The sequence below is a fragment of the Bombina bombina genome, chromosome 1, assembly GCF_027579735.1.
Source record: "Bombina bombina isolate aBomBom1 chromosome 1, aBomBom1.pri, whole genome shotgun sequence".
NCBI classification, from domain to species: domain Eukaryota; kingdom Metazoa; phylum Chordata; class Amphibia; order Anura; family Bombinatoridae; genus Bombina; species Bombina bombina.
Window position 1 is genome coordinate 1,494,021,865 of NC_069499.1, and position 11,272 is coordinate 1,494,033,136.

Here is an 11,272-nt window from a genome sequence, read left to right on the forward strand (position 1 = left end):
GGGGACAGTGACTTCAAAGTTTTCCCTGAAAAAGCACATATGAAAGTAGGCAACAAAGTTGAAAGTGGGCAACAAAGATAGCTGTCTAACACGTCTGTATTGAGTGAAACCTCTGATACTTTCTCAGCATCTTGATCCAAAAAGGACAGCATTGTTAACGTTTTTGTTGGAAAAAAGCCCCTGTGATTGCCTTTATTTAAAAGAAAAGGACAGTATTTATAAAGTCTTTGCTGAAAAAAGTATTTCTTCTGTTAAGTGTGATCAGTCCACGGGTCATCATTACTTCTGGGATATTAACTGCTCCCCTACAGGAAGTGCAAGAGGATTCACCCAGCAGAGCTGCATATAGCTCCTCCCCTCTACGTCACTCCCAGTCATTCTCTTGCACCCAGCAACTAGATAGGTCGTGTGAGAGGACTATGGTGATTATACTTAGTTTTATATCTTCAATCAAAAGTTTGTTATTTTAAAATAGCACCGGAGTGTGTTATTACCTCTCTGGCAGAGTTTGAGGAAGAATCTACCAGAGTTTTGCTATGATTTTAGCCGGAGTAGTTAAGATCATATTGCTGTTTCTCGGCCATCTGAGGAGTGAGGTAAACTTCAGATCAGGGGACAGCGGGCAGATGAATCTGCATAGAGGTATGTAGCAGTTTTTATTTTCTGACAATGGAATTGATGAGAAAATCCTGCCATACCGATATAATGTCATGTATGTATACTTTACACTTCAGTATTCTGGGAGAATGGTACTTCACTAGAATTACACTGTAAGAAAGACATAAAGCTGTTTAATACTAGAGATTATGTTTAACGTTTTTGCTGGAATGTAAAATCGTTTTCATTTGCTGAGGTACTGAGTGAATAAATGTTTGGGCACCATTTTTCCACTTGGCAGTTGCTTAAATCTGTTTTTTCTGTCAGTTTCTGTTCTCCCTCACTGCTGTGTGTGTGGGGGAGGGGCGCTTTTACTATGCATCAAATATTTCAGTCAGCAACTCATTGTATTCCCTGCATGATCTGGTTCATCTCTACAGAGCTCAGGGGTCTTCAAAACTTATTTTGAGGGAGGTAATTTCTCTCAGCAGAGCTGTGAGAATTATAGTTTGACTGAAATAAAAACTTTTATTCTGTAATTTGTTTCCTGCTTTCAGAAATTGTTATCTTTGCTAATGGGATTAAACCTTTGCTAAAGTTGTGTTGTTTAAAAGGATTGAGGCTATAACTGTTTCAATTTATTAATTTTTAACTGTCATAGATCTTCTGTGCTTCTTAAAGGCACAGTACGTTTTAATATTATTCTATTTGAATTGTATTTCCAAGTTGCAAGTTTATTTGCTAGTGTGTTAAACATGTCTGATTCAGAAGATGATACCTGTGTCATTTGTTGCAATGCCAAAGTGGAGCCCAATAGAAATTTTTGTACTAACTGTATTGATGCTACTTTAAATAAAAATCAATCTGTACAAATTGAACAAATTTCACCAAACAACGAGGGGAGAGTTATGCCGACTAACTCGCCTCACGTGTCAGTACCTACATCTCCCGCTCAGAGGGAGGTGCGTGATATTGTAGCGCCGAGTACATCTGGGCGGCCATTACAAATCACATTACAGGATATGGCTACTGTTATGACTGAAGTTTTGGCTAAATTACCAGAACTAAAAGGTAAGCGTGATCACTCTGGGGTGAGAACAGAGTGCGCTGATAATATTAGGGCCATGTCAGACACTGCGTCACAGGTGGCAGAACATGAGGACGGAGAACTTCATTCTGTGGGTGACGGTTCTGATCCAAACAGACTGGATTCAGATATTTCAAATTTTAAATTTAAACTGGAAAACCTCCGTGTATTACTAGGGGAGGTGTTAGCGGCTCTGAATGATTGTAACACAGTTGCAATACCAGAGAAAATGTGTAGGTTGGATAAATATTTTGCGGTACCGACGAGTACTGAGGTTTTTCCTATACCTAAGAGACTTACTGAAATTGTTACTAAGGAGTGGGATAGACCCGGTGTGCCGTTCTCACCCCCTCCGATATTTAGAAAAATGTTTCCAATAGACGCCACCACAAGGGACTTATGGCAAACGGTCCCTAAGGTGGAGGGAGCAGTTTCTACTTTAGCTAAGCGTACCACTATCCCGGTGGAGGATAGCTGTGCTTTTTCAGATCCAATGGATAAAAAGTTAGAGGGTTACCTTAAGAAAATGTTTGTTCAACAAGGTTTTATATTGCAACCCCTTGCATGCATTGCGCCGATCACGGCTGCAGCGGCATTCTGGATTGAGTCTCTGGAAGAGAACATTGGTTCAGCTACTCTGGACGACATTACGGACAGGCTTAGAGTCCTTAAACTAGCTAATTCATTCATTTCGGAGGCCGTAGTACATCTTACTAAACTTACGGCAAAGAATTCAGGATTCGCCATTCAGGCACGCAGGGCGCTGTGGCTAAAATCCTGGTCAGCTGATGTTACTTCTAAGTCTAAATTGCTTAATATACCTTTCAAAGGGCAGACCTTATTCGGGCCCGGGTTGAAAGAGATTATCGCTGACATTACAGGAGGTAAAGGCCATGCCCTGCCTCAGGACAAAGCCAAAGCCAAGACTAGACAGTCTAGTTTTCGTTCCTTTCGTAATTTCTAAGCAGGAGCAGCATCAACTTCCTCTGCACCAAAACAGGAAGGAGCTGTTGCTCGCTACAGACAAGGCTGGAAACCTAACCAGTCCTGGAACAAGGGCAAGCAGACTAGGAAACCTGCTGCTGCCCCCAAAACAGCATGAATTGAGGGCCCCCGATCCGGGATCGGATCTAGTGGGGGGCAGACTTTCTCTCTTCGCCCAGGCTTGGGCAAGAGATGTTCAGGATCCCTGGGCGCTAGAGATAATATCTCAGGGATACCTTCTGGACTTAAAATACTCTCCTCCAAGAGAGAGATTTCATCTGTCAAGATTGTCAACAATCCAGACAAAGAAAGAGGCTTTTCTACGCTGCGTACAAGAGCTCTTGTTAATGGGAGTAATCCATCCAGTTCCACGATCGGAACAGGGACAGGGGTTTTACTCAAATCTGTTTGTGGTTCCCAAAAAAGAGGGAACTTTCAGACCAATCCTGGACTTAAAGATCCTAAACAAATTCCTAAGAGTTCCATCGTTCAAGATGGAGACTATTCGGACAATTTTACCTATGATCCAAGAGGGTCAGTACATGACCACTGTAGATTTAAAAGATGCTTACCTGCACATACCGATTCACAAGGATCATTACCGGTACCTAAGGTTTGCCTTCCTAGACAGGCATTACCAGTTTGTGGCTCTTCCATTCGGATTGGCTACAGCGCCAAGAATCTTCACAAAGGTTCTGGGTGCTCTTCTGGCGGTACTAAGACCGCGGGGAATCTCGGTAGCTCCATACCTAGACGACATTCTGATACAAGCTTCAAGCTTTCAAACTGCCAAATCTCATACAGAGTTAGTGCTGGCATTTCTAAGGTCACATGGATGGAAGGTGAACGAAAAGAAAGGTTCACTCGTTCCACTCACAAGAGTTCCCTTCCTGGGGACTCTTATAGATTCTGTAGAAATGAAGATTTACCTGACAGAGGACAGGCTATCAAGACTTCAAAGTGCTTGCCGCACTCTTCATTCCATTCAACACCCGTCAGTGGCTCAATGTATGGAGGTAATCGGCTTAATGGTAGCGGCAATGGACATAGTACCCTTTGCACGCTTACACCTCAGACCACTGCAACTGTGCATGCTAGGTCAGTGGAATGGGGATTACTCAGACTTATCCCCTTCTCTGAATCTGGATCAAGAGACCAGAAATTCTCTTCTATGGTGGCTTTCTCGGCCACACCTGTCCAGGGGGATGCCATTCAGCAGACCAGACTGGACAATTGTAACAACAGACGCCAGCCTTCTAGGTTGGGGTGCCGTCTGGAATTCCCTGAAGGCTCAGGGACTATGGAGTCAGGAGGAGAGTCTCCTGCCAATAAACATTCTGGAATTGAGAGCAGTTCTCAATGCCCTCCTGGCTTGGCCCCAGTTGACAACTCGGGGGTTCATCAGGTTTCAGTCGGACAACATCACGACTGTAGCTTACATCAACCATCAGGGAGGGACAAGAAGCTCCCTAGCTATGATGGAAGTATCAAAGATAATTCGCTGGGCAGAGTCTCACTCTTGCCACCTGTCAGCAATCCACATCCCGGGAGTGGAGAACTGGGAGGCGGATTTCTTAAGTCGTCAGACTTTTCATCCGGGGGAGTGGGAACTTCATCCGGAGGTCTTTGCCCAAATACTTCGACGTTGGGGCAAACCAGAGATAGATCTCATGGCGTCTCGACAGAACGCCAAGCTTCCTCGTTACGGGTCCAGATCCAGGGATCCAGGAGCAGTCCTGATAGATGCTCTGACAGCACCTTGGGACTTCAGGATGGCTTACGTGTTTCCACCCTTCCCGTTGCTTCCTCGATTGATAGCCAGAATCAAACAAGAGAGAGCATCAGTGATTCTAATAGCACCTGCGTGGCCACGCAGGACTTGGTATGCAGACCTGGTGGACATGTCATCCTGTCCGCCTTGGTCTCTACCTCTGAAACAGGACCTTCTGATACAGGGTCCCTTCAAACATCAAAATCTAACTTCTCTGAAGCTGACTGCTTGGAAATTGAACGCTTAATTTTATCAAGACGTGGGTTTTCTGAGTCAGTTATTAGTACCTTAATACAGACTAGGAAACCTGTTACCAGAAAGATTTACCATAAGATATGGCGTAAATACCTACATTGGTGTGAATCCAAAGGTTACTCTTGGAGTAAGGTTAGGATTCCTAGGATATTGTCTTTTCTACAAGAAGGTTTAGAAAAGGGTTTATCTGCTAGTTCATTAAAGGGACAGATCTCAGCTCTGTCCATTCTGTTACACAAACGTCTGTCAGAAGTTCCTGACGTCCAGGCTTTTTGTCAGGCTTTGGCCAGGATTAAGCCTGTGTTTAAAACTGTTGCTCCACCATGGAGTTTAAACCTTGTTCTTAATGTTTTACAGGGCGTTCCGTTTGAACCCCTTCATTCCATTGATATAAAGTTGTTATCTTGGAAAGTTCTATTTTTAATGGCTATTTCCTCGGCTCGAAGAGTCTCTGAATTATCAGCCTTACATTGTGATTCTCCTTATTTGATTTTTCATTCGGATAAGGTAGTCCTGCGTACTAAACCTGGGTTCTTACCTAAGGTAGTTACTAACAGGAATATCAATCAAGAGATTGTTGTTCCTTCTTTATGCCCAAATCCTTCTTCAAAGAAGGAACATCTACTGCACAACCTGGATGTAGTCCGGGCTCTAAAATTTTACTTGCAGGCAACTAAGGAATTCCGACAAACGTCTTCTCTGTTTGTCATTTACTCTGGGCAGAGGAGAGGTCAAAAAGCTTCCGCTACCTCTCTTTCTTTTTGGCTTCGTAGCATAATTCGTTTAGCTTATGAGACTGCTGGACAGCAGCCCCCTGAAAGAATTACAGCTCATTCTACTAGAGCTGTGGCTTCCACTTGGGCCTTCAAGAATGAGGCCTCTGTTGAACAGATTTGCAAGGCTGCAACTTGGTCTTTGCTTCATACTTTTTCCAAATTTTACAAATTTGACACCTTTGCTTCATCGGAGGCTATTTTTGGGAGAAAGGTTCTTCAGGCAGTGGTTCCTTCTGTATAAAGAGTCTGCCTATCCCTCCCGTCATCCGTGTACTTTTGCTTTGGTATTGGTATCCCAGAAGTAATGATGACCCGTGGACTGATCACACTTAACAGAAGAAAACATAATTTATGCTTACCTGATAAATTCCTTTCTTCTGTAGTGTGATCAGTCCACGGCCCGCCCTGTTTTTAAGGCAGGTAAATATTTTTTAATTTATACTCCAGTCACCACTTCACCCTTGGCTTTTCCTTTCTCGTTGGTCCTTGGTCGAATGACTGGGAGTGACGTAGAGGGGAGGAGCTATATGCAGCTCTGCTGGGTGAATCCTCTTGCACTTCCTGTAGGGGAGCAGTTAATATCCCAGAAGTAATGATGACCCGTGGACTGATCACACTACAGAAGAAAGGAATTTATCAGGTAAGCATAAATTATGTTTTTCTGAACTTAGATGTTTGTATTTGGGGTTAGGGCAGTCTGAATGTTTGGAAAGAGGGTGAAGATAATGCATATTGCTTGGTAAAAATGGCATAAAAGGAACTTCTGTTAATAAACACTGTGCTGAACTTCCTCCTCATTGGCTAAAAGTAAACCTAGTCCCTCTTAAGTTGCCACAGTTACCTCAGTGAAGATAACTCCGGCCTAGGCCTGTACTCTACTGCTGCAGTCACTATTCTGCAAGTGTTACGAAGGTTATTTTGCTTGCACTGTAACATTTCTAAATTAAGAGTCCATGAGGCCCATTTATAAAGCTCCGTATGGAGCTTGTAGGCCCGTGTTTCTGGCGAGTCTTCAGACTCGCCAGAAACAGCAGTTATGAAGCAGCGGTCTAAAGACCGCTGCTTCATAACCCTGTCCGCCTGCTCTGAGGAGGCGGACAGGAATTGCCACAATCGTACTCGATCGGGTTGATTGACACCTCCCTGCTGGCGGCTGATTGGCCGCGAGTCTGCAGGGGGCGGCGTTGCAATACGCTCTCCGTATTCAGCATTGCACCAGCAGCTCACAAGAGCTCTCCGCATTCAGTGAGGTCTTGCGGACCTGATCCGCATTGCCGGATCGGGTCCGCAAGACCTTTGATAAATAGGCCTCCATAACTGTGTTATAAGTTAAAATAACTGTGATTCTGGGTATACAGATTACTTAACTTTAACTTTATGTATCTTACTAAAGATCATCTAGTATAAGTAAAAAGTTGAAAGATAATTTTAAGGGAGCTGCTAAAAATATTTTAAGTCAAAAAATGTGTATAGTATAGTGAGAGGTGCAGACCCTATAATTAAATATAATATCAACATTAAGAGAAAGATAATAAGGGTAAGTAAGCCTTATAAAAAGATAGGGAATTCAGTACTCTCTACACATAAAGGGCAACAACAAAAATATTTATGCCAATATAGATAACGAGTAACAAGTGTGAGGACCTGATACAAGCAAGAGACAAACACTTGAAAAACAAACATATGTTCAAAACACTAAAGATTTATTAAAGAACAAAGTCATCATAGTGAAAATAGAACATAAAAAAATATTGGAAAACAAAAAATAATTTTTAATTTTTAATGTTGATATTATAAGTAAAAAGTTACTAGGATTATTTATTTAACTTATGCTTATACATCATTTCTGGCTCTATATGTTATACTTGTTTGATATGTTGTCCAATATCTGCATTTGGTTTTTGCACCTGTATTATACAATGTATCCTATAAAATGCTTGTATATTAGCTTAAACTGTTTAAAACCATAGTTTATCTTATCCTATATAATAAAAGGCCAGGTATGTATGTCAGATGCAGTCATGCGCAGTAGAGACTGCGCAAGGAAAAAAATACCTGGCCTTGAGCAGCAGAAAAAGTGGTTTCCGGAAGCTGCCATGGAGGGGGCATGGCAGAGCGGGAGTGACGTGACCGGGGCATGGCCGGGAGTGCCTTGATGGGGGCATGGCCGGCAGGCGTGATGAGTGGGAGTGGCCGGGCAGGGGAGAAAGAAACAGAGGGGAGCAAACAAAACAGAGGGGAGAAAGCAAAAGAGAGGAGGGGTGAGAGAGAGCAAAAGAGGGGGGAAAGAGAGAGCAAAAGAGAGAGAAAGCAAAAGATAGGGGGGAGATAGATAGCAAAAGAGAGGGGGAGAGAGAGAGCAAAAGAGAGGGGGGAGAGATAACAGAAGAGAGGAGGGAGAGAGAGAGAGAGCAAAAGAGGGGGGAAAGAGAGAGCAAAAGAGAGGGGGAAGAGAGAGAGAGAAAAAGAGAAGGGGGAGAGAGCAAGAGCGGGGGAGAGAGCAAAAGAGGGGGGAAAGAGAGCAAAAGAGAGGGGGAAGAGAGAGAGCGCAAAAGAGAGGGGGGAGAGAGATAGCAAAATAGAGGGGGAGAGAGAGAAAGCAAAAGAGAGGGGGAGAGAGAAAGCAAAAGAAAGGAGGTAGAGAGAGAGAGAGAGCAAAAGAGAGGGGGAGAGAGAGAGAGCAAAAGAGAGGGGAGAGAGAGCGAGCAAAACAGAGGGGGAGAGAGAGAGAGCAAAAGAGAGGGGGGAGAGAGAGAGCAAAAGAGAGGGGGAGAGAGAGAGAGCAAAAGAGACGGGAGAGAGAGCAAGCAAAACAGGGGGAGAGAGAGAGAGCAAAAGAGAGGGGGAGAGAGAGAGAGCAAAAGAGAGGGGTGATAGAGAGAGAGCAAGGGGTGGGACCGCTGTACTGCAAAAAATGGCCTCCTAGTCTTATCTTATCAAATTGAGGAAGCATCATTTCAATTGTTACCTTAGCTAGTTGTTGAGAGTCTGTGTCCAGGCTAGATTCCTCATTAATACTATCTTGTGCAGCCATGTTTTATTATTATTATTATTTTTATCTCTTCTAGGTGGCATGCTTGGAGATTTACCTTTAAATGAATATACAAATTTCTCCATAAATGTGTATTTAAATGTGAGACAAGTGAAATATAGCCCAACTTAGGTTAAACAAATAAAGTTATAGTCGTATAACGAATGAATGAGCTCAGACAGATATAAGTGATATAGAAAAATAGTGTGGAAACTGCCTACACCTATGTCACGCCTTACCTATATACCCTTGGAATGCCCAGCTAAGTCCCTAATACCGCCTACACTTACGTATTGTCTAGCCTACACTCTCCTGGAACGCCACAACTAATTCCCACATACAGCCTACTGTCAGAAAAATAACTCACTATAATAAATTATACTAAATAATATACCTCCCCATTATAACTATGAAGCTATGTCGCTAAAATTATAATCAATGTTTAAATAATGTGTCAAAGAGATGTTCTAAAATGCAAGTGGCTGACTGCCGGAGGGCCAGCAAAATGTCACTGGCCTAGCCAGGCTCCTGGAACTTAGTGCAGGACCAGAATTGAGCCTGGCCCGCCGCTTCTTAAAAGGGTTGCAGATCGAACAGGGTGCAAAGGATCGTCGCCCTTTTAGTATGTTGTTGGCAATTTGATGAGGTACCTAGGTATACCACTTGTTTGGGGTGCTACCTTCTAGGAGGAATGGGGAACACTTCAATTCCGGTTCAGAAGGTAGCACCCCCAAATAAGTAGTATCCTTAGGTGCCTCATCAAATTTCCGACAACATACTAAAAGGGCCACTTGATCCCCTACACCCTGCTCGATTGGCACCACTTTTAAGACGTTGTGTACCAGGGCTCAATTCCAGGAGTCTGGCTAGGCCAGCGAGGTTTTTCTGGCCCTATGGCGTTTACCACATCTCCTTGACAAAATATGCATTCTCATGAACAATGTAAATTATTTAAGTCTACACCAGAATTGTTATTGTTTTAAAAAATAGATAATCCCTTTATTACCCATTCCCCAGTTTTGCATAACCAACACAGTTATATTAATATACTCTTTACCACTGTGATTACCTTGTATCTAAGCATCTTCTGACAGCCCCCTGATCACATGAATTTTTATTTATTAGTGCTGTGTTATGCTAACTCTTAAATAACTCCCCGAGCGTGAGCACAATGTTATCTATATGGCTCACAAGAACTAGTAGTCTCCTGTTGTGAAAAGCAAATAATTTTTTTTTTAGATAAGAGGCAGCCTTCAAGGGCTTAGAAATTAGCATATGATCATACCTAGCTTTAGCTTTCAACTAAGAATACAAAGCGAACAAAGCACATTTGATGATCAAAGTAAAATGGACAGTTGTTTAAAATTACATACCCTATCTGAATCTTGAAAGTTTAATTTTGGCTAGACTGTCCCTTTAAAATATTATACATATCGTAGAAGGGATTTAATGGTTGATTGCTATTATTTCAAACATCTGCAGACAACATAAAAGGACAGAAGCGCCACATGGCCCAATATTGTTTGATGCAGTGAAGATAATAAGTTTGGTATATACACTCACATTTGGTGTGGCACCCCTAGAGGTGCAGAAGGAGCAATCTGGGATCAATAGCAGTCACCCAGAAGACTGACCAGTGGATATTCAATAATCTGTAGAAGATGATACAGAACACAAGGGAGCCTATATGACCTAGTATTGTTTGTACAGGCGAGGTATATAATGGTATAAAATACACTCACATTTGGTAGAGCATCTCCCTTGGTGCAGTCAAGGCAAGCTGGGATCAATATAGTCACCCAGTAGACTAGTGTCCGGTAATCAGGAACTCCCAGTGATCCAAAGAATATGGTGTAGATAACAATAATACTAGTAGTAGTCAGGCATCAAGTGGCAAGTGTAAAAAAACTTACTTTATTAAAATACTAGCAACGCGTTTCTCAGCCAACCAGTGGCTGTTTCATCAGGCTTCTTTGAAAATATATGTTCATGTTTAAAATAATTAAAAGCCTCATTAAATACCTTTTAGTCTATAGATATCTACAATGTTTTAAACAAAATGCATTGTACATGACTATGCATATCATTTAAACATTGACCCCTAAACTGTCATAACCTAAAACAATCTGTAGAAGTTAAGGCCCTACACATAAATATTCAATATTTAAAATGATGTATTGTTATGTAGAATGCATTTTTAATTTTAAGAAAAGTTTTTTTTTTAATTTCTAGGGTAGAGTTTTTTTTTAGGTACATTTTGTTATGGGGGGGGTACTTGTATTGTAGAGGGTGTGCTTTTTTTTTTAAACAGTTTATTTATAATCAACAAAGAAAGAAAATACATGGAGTGCCAAATTTTGCAACACACAAATGTTAGAATAAATCATATATCGTCATACAATGATGCAATTATCGTGCTCATTCAAGCACAGCTAAACAATAGTCTTCATAAATACATGACTTTATATATCGTGTAAAGCACAATGTTGACATTTTTCTATATATACAAAAAAAAAAGGGCACGCACTCCCTCCCCCTATCCAACTTTATTTTTCATTTTCTTTCCTTTTAAATCACATCATTAATTTCGCCTCTGAGACGCATATTTTGAACAGTAACGGAGCGCAAAGGGTCTATATATTGTGACTGAATAATAGTTGGGAGGCTGCTAATAAAGCTGCCCCATTTTAAAAAAATAGCCTTGAATTTCTTTTTCTACTAAGCTGTTTATGTAATTTTGCTTTAAAATTGCTATAAGCTGCACATTCTTC